Source organism: Triticum urartu, chromosome 7 (assembly GCF_003073215.2).
Source record: "Triticum urartu cultivar G1812 chromosome 7, Tu2.1, whole genome shotgun sequence".
NCBI classification, from domain to species: Eukaryota; Viridiplantae; Streptophyta; class Magnoliopsida; order Poales; family Poaceae; genus Triticum; species Triticum urartu.
In genome coordinates this window covers 670,135,876-670,142,748 of record NC_053028.1, presented here as the reverse complement: position 1 = coordinate 670,142,748, position 6,873 = coordinate 670,135,876, and positions in this window count along the sequence as shown.

Below are 6,873 nucleotides of genomic sequence, written 5' to 3'. Positions count from 1 at the left end.
AGGAGAGGAAGGAAAGGGGGGGCGCCGCTCCCCCCTCCTTGTCCAATTCGGACTAGATGGGGAGGGGGCGCGCGGCCTGCCCTGGCCGCCCCTCCTCTGCTCCACTTTGGGCCCATTAGGCCCATTAACCCTCGGGGGGGTTCCGGTAACCCCCCGGTACTCCGGTTTTATCCGAAACTTCTCCGGAACACTTCTGGTGTCCGAATATAGCCGTCTAATATATCAATCTTTATGTCTCGACCATTTCGAGACTCCTCGTCATGTCCGTGATCACATCCGGGACTCCGAAAAAACTTCGGTACATCAAAATATATAAACTCATAATGAAACTATCTTCATAACGTTAAGCGTGCGGACCCTACGGGTTCGAGAACAATGTAGACATGACCGAGACACGTCTCCGGTCAATAACCAATAGCGGAACCTGGATGCTCATATTGGCTCCTACATATTCCACGAAGATCTTTATCGGTCAGACCGCATAACAACATACGTTGTTCCCTTTGTCATCGGTGTGTTACTTGCCCGAGATTCGATCGTCGGTATCTTAATACCTAGTTCAATCTCGTTATCGGCAAGTCTCTTTACTCGTTCCGTTATACACCATCTCGCAACTAACTCATTAGTTGCAATGCTTGCAAGGCTTATGTGATGTGCATTACCGAGAGGGCCCAGAGATACCTCTCCGACAATCGGAGTGACAAATCCTAATCTCGAAATACGCCAACCCAACATGTACGTTTGGAGACACCTGTAGAGCTCCTTTATAATCACCCAGTTACGTTGTGACGTTTGGTAGCACACAAAGTGTTCCTCCGGCAAACGGGAGTTGTATAATCTCATAGTCATAGGAACATGTATAAGTCATGAAGAAAGCAATAGCAACATACTAAACGATCGGGTGCTAAGCTAATGGAATGGGTCATGTCAATCACATCATTCTCCTAATGATGTGATCCCGTTAATCAAATGACAACACATGTCTATGGTTAGGAAACATAACCATCTTCAATTAACGAGCTAGTCAAGTAGAGGCATACTAGTGACGTTTAGTTTGTCTATGTATTCACGCAAGTATTATGTTTCCGGTTAATACAATTCTAGAATGAATAATAAACATTTATCATGATATAAGGAAATAAACAATAACTTTATTATTGCCTCTAGGGCATATTTCCTTCAGTCTCCCACTTGCACTAGAGTCAATAATCTAGATTACACAGTAATGATTCTAACACCCATGGAGCTTTGGTGCTGATCATGTTTTGCTCGTGGAAGAGGCTTAGTCAACGGGTCTGCTACATTCAGATCCGTATGTATCTTGCAAATCTCTATGTCTCCCACCTGGACTAGATCCCGGATGGAATTGAAGCATCTCTTGATGTGCTTGGTTCTCTTGTGAAATCTGGATTCCTTTGCCAAGGCAATTGCACCAGTATTGTCACAAAAGATTTTCATTGGACCCGATGCACTAGGTATGACACCTAGATCGATATGAACTCCTTCATCCAGACTCCTTCGTTTGCTGCTTCTGAAGCAGCTATGTACTCTGCTTCACATGTAGATCCCGCCACAACGCTTTGTTTAGAACTGCACCAACTGACAGCTCCACCGTTTAATGTAAACACGTATCCGGTTTGTGATTTAGAATCGTCCGGATCAGTGTCAAAGCTTGCATCAACGTAACCATTTACGATGAGCTCTTTGTCACCTCCATATACGAGAAACATATCCTTAGTCCTTTTCAGGTATTTCAGGATGTTCTTGACCGCTGTCCAGTGATCCACTCCTGGATTACTTTGGTACCTCTCTGCTAGACTTATAGCAAGACACACATCAGGTCTGGTACACAGCATTGCATACATGATAGAGCCTATGGCTGAAGCATAGGGAACATCTTCTGCAGTGGTCGGGCATTGAGTCTTACTCAATTTCACACCTTGTAACACAGGCAAGAATCCTTTGTTTGCTTGATCCATTTTGAACTTCTTCAAAACATTGTCAAGGTATGTGCTTTGTGAAAGTCCAATTAAGCGTTTTGATCTATCTCTATAGATCTTAATGCCCAATATGTAAGCAGCTTCACCGAGGTCTTTCATTGAAAAACTCTTATTCAAGTATCCCTTTATGCTATCCAGAAATTCTGTATCATTTCCGATTAGTAATATATCATCCACATATAATATCAGAATGCTATAGAGCTCCCACTCACTTTCTTGTAAATACAGGCTTCTCCAAAAGTCTGTACAAACCCAAATGCTTTGATCACACTATCAAAGCGTTTATTCCAACTCCGAGAGGCTTGCACCAGTCCATAAATGGATCGCTAGAGCTTGCACACTTTGTTAGCTCCTTTTGGATCGACAAAACCTTCCGGCTGCATCATATACAACTCTTCTTCCAGAAATCCATTCAGGAATGCAGTTTTGACATCCATCTGCCAAATTTCATAATCATAAAATGCGGCAATTGCTAACATGATTCGGACAGACTTAAGCATTGCTACGGGTGAGAAGGTCTCATCGTAGTCAATCCCTTGAACTTGTCGAAAACCTTTTGCGACAAGTCGAGCTTTGTAGACAGTAATATTACCGTTAGCGTCAGTCTTCTTCTTGAAGATCCATTTATTCTCAATTGCTTGCCGATCATTGGGCAAGTCAACCAAAGTCCACACTTTGTTCTCATACATGGATCCCATCTCAGATTACATGGCTTCAAGCCATTTTGCGGAATCTGGGCTCACCATCGCTTCTTCATAGTTCGTAGGTTCATCATGATCTAGTAGCATGACTTCTAGAACAGGATTACCATACCACTCTGGTGCGGATCTTACTCTGGTTGATCTACGAGGTTCAGTAGTGACTTGTTCTGAAGTTTCATGATCATCGTCATTAGCTTCCTCACTAATTGGTGTACGTGTCACAGAAACCGGTTTCTGTGATGTACTACTTTCCAATAAGGGAGCAGGTACAGTTACCTCATCAAGTTCTACTTTCCTCCCACTCACTTCTTTCGAGAGAAACTCCTTCTCTAGAAAGTTTCCGAATTTAGCAACAAAAGCCTTGCCTTCGGATCTGTGATAGAAGGTGTATCCAATAGTTTCTTTTGGATATCCTATGAAGACAGATTTCTCCGATTTGGGTTCGAGCTTATCAGGTTGAAGCTTTTTCACATAAGCATCGCAGCCCCAAACTTTAAGAAATGACAACTTTGGTTTCTTGCTAAACCATAGTTCATAAGGCGTCGTCTCAATGGATTTAGATGGTGCCCTATTTAACGTGAATGCGGCCGTCTCTAAAGCATAACCCCAAAATGATAGCGGTAAATCAGTAAGAGACATCATAGATCGCACCATATCTAGTAAAGTACGATTACGACGTTCGGACACACCATTACGCTGTGGTGTTCCGGGTGGCGTGAGTTGCGAAACTATTCCGCATTATTTCAAATGTACACCAAACTCGTAACTCAAATATTCTCCTCCACGATCAGATCGTAGAAACTTTATTTTCTTGTTACGATGAAATTCTTTGAACTTTTCAAATGTTTCAGACTTATGTTTCATTAAGTAGATATACCCATATCTGCTTAAGTCATCTGTGAAGGTGAGAAAATAACGATATCCGCCACGAGCCTCAACATTCATCGGACCACATAAATCTGTATGTATGATTTCCAACAAATCTGTTGCTCTCTCCATAGTACCGGAGAACGGTGTTTTGGTCATCTTGCCCATAAGGCACGGTTCGCAAGTACCAAGTGATTCATAATCAAGTGGTTCCAAAAGTCCATCAGTATGGAGTTTCTTCATGCGCTTTACACCAATATGACCCAAACGGCAGTGCCACAAATAAGTTGCACTATCATTATCAACTCTGCATCTTTTGGCTTCAACATTATGAATATGTGTGTTACTACTATCGAGATTCAACAAGAATAGACCACTCTTCAAGGGTGCATGACCATAAAAGATATTACTCATATAAATAGAACAACCATTATTCTCTGATTTAAATGAATAACCGTCTCGCATCAAACAAGATCCAGATATAATGTTCATGCTTAACGCTGGCACCAAATAACAATTATTTAGGTCTAATACTAATCCCGAAGGTAGATGTAGAGGTAGCGTGCCGACTGCAATCACATCGACTTTGGAACCGTTTCCCACGCGCATCGTCACCTCGTCCTTAACCAATCTTCGCTTGATCCGTAGTCCCTGTTTCGAGTTGCAAATATTAGCAACAGAACCAGTATCAAATACCCAGGTGCTACTGCGAGCATTAGTAAGGTACACATCAATAACATGTATATCACATATACCTTTGTTCACCTTGCCATCCTTCTTATCCGCCAAATACTTGGGGCAGTTCCGCTTCCAGTGACCAGTCTGCTTGCAATAGAAGCACTCAGTTTCAGGCATAGGTCCAGATTTGGGTTTCTTCTCCTGAGCAGCAACTTGCTTGCTGTTCTTCTTGAAGTTCCCCTTCTTCTTCCCTTTGCCCTTTTTCTTGAAACTAGTGGTCTTGTTGACCATCAACACTTGATGCTCCTTCTTGATTTCTACCTCCGCAGCTTTCAGCATTGCGAAGAGCTCGGGAATTGTATTATCCATCCCTTGCATATTATAGTTCATCACGAAGCTCTTGTAGCTAGGTGGAAGTGATTGGAGAACTCTGTCAATGACGCAATCATCTGGAAGATTAAATCCCAATTGAATCAAGTGATTATTATACTCAGACATTTTGAGTATATGATCACTGACAGAACTGTTCTCCTCCATCTTGCAGCTATAGAACTTATTGGAGACTTCATATCTCTCAATCCGGACATTTGCTTGAAATATTAACTTCAACTCCTGGAACATCTCATATGCTCCATAACGTTCAAAACGTTGTTGAAGACCCGATTCTAAGCCGTAAAGCATGGCACATTGAACTATCGAGTAGTCATCAGCTTTGCTCTGCCAGACGTCCTTAACGTCGTCAGTTGCATCAGTAGCAGGCCTGGCACCTAGCGGTGCTTCCAGGACGTAACTTATGTGCAGCAATGAGGATAATCCTCAAGTTACGGACCCAGTCCGTGTAATTGCTACCATCATATTTCAACTTTGCTTTCTCAAGGAACGCATTAAAATTCAACGGAACAACAGCATGGGCCACCTATCTACAATCAAACATAAACAAGCAAGGTACTATCAGGTACTAAGTTCATGATAAATTTAAGTTCAATTAATCATATTACTAAAGAACTCCCACTTAGATAGACATCCCTCTAATCCTCTAAGTAATCACGTGATCCAAATCAACTAAACCATGTCCGATCATCACATGAGATGGAGTAGTTTCAATGGTGAACATCACTATGTTGATCATATCTACTATATGATTCACGCTCGACCTTTCGGTCTCCGTGTTCCGAGGCCATATCTGTTATATGCTAGGCTCGTCGAGTTAAACCTGAGTATTCTGCGTGTGCAACTGTTTTGCACCCGTTGTATTTGAACGTAGAGCCTATCACACCCGATCATCACGTGGTGTCTCAGCATGAAGAACTTTCGCAACGGTGCATACTCAGGGAGAACACTTTTACTATGATAATTTAGTGAGGGATCATCCTATAATGCTATTGTCAATCAAAGCAAGATAAGATGCATAAAAGATAAACATCACATGCAATCAATATAAGTGATATGATATGGCCATCATCATCTTATGCTTGTGATCTCCATCTCCGAAGCATCGTCATGATCACCATCGTCACCGGCGCGACACCTTGATCTCCATCGTAGCATCGTTGTCGTCTCGCCAATCTTATGCTTCTACGACTATCGCTACCGCTTAGTGATAAAGTAAAGAATTACAGGGCGATTGCATTGCATACAATAAAGCGACAACCATATGGCTCCTGCCAGTTGCCGATAACTCGGTTACAAAACATGATCATCTCATACAATAAAATTATGCATCATGTCCTGACCATATCACATCACAACATGCCCTGCAAAAACAAGTTAGACGTCCTCTACTTTGTTTGTTGCAAGTTTTACGTGGCTGCTACGGGCTTAAGCAAGAGCCAATCTTACCTACGCATCAAAACCACAACAATAGTTTGTCAAGTTGGTGCTGTTTTAACCTTCACAAGGACCGGGCGTAGCCACACTCGGTTCAACTAAAGTTGGAGAAACTGACACCCGCCAGCCACCTGTGTGCAAAGCACGTCGGTAGAACTAGTCTTGCGTAAGCGTACGCATAATGTCTGTCCGGGCCGCTTCATCCAACAATACCGCCGAACCAAAGTATGACATGCTGGTAAGCAGTATGACTTATATCGCCCACAACTCACTTGTGTTCTACTCGTGCAAATAACATCAACACATAAAATCTAGGCTCGGATGCCACTGTTGGGGAATGTAGTAATTTCAAAAAAATTCCTACGCACACGCAAGATCATGGTGATGCATAGCAATGAGAGGGGAGAGTGTTGTCCACGTACTCTCGGAGACCAAAAGCGGAAGCGTTATAACAACACGGTTGATGTAGTCGTACGTCTTCATGGCCCGACCGATCATGCACCGAAACTACGGCACCTCCGAGGTTCTAGCACACGTTCAGCTCGATGACGATCCACGGACTCCGATCCAGCAAAGTGTCAGGGAAGAGTTCCGGCAGCACAACGGCGTGGTGACGATCTTGATGTTCTACCGTCGCAGGGCTTCGCCTAAGCACCACTACAATATTATCGAGGAGTATGGTGGAGGGGGGCACCGCACACGGCTAAGAGAACGATCATGAAGATCAACTTGTGTGTCTAGAGGTGCCCCCTTGCCCCCGTATATAAAGGAGCAAGGGGGAGGGGCGGCTGGCCAGGAGG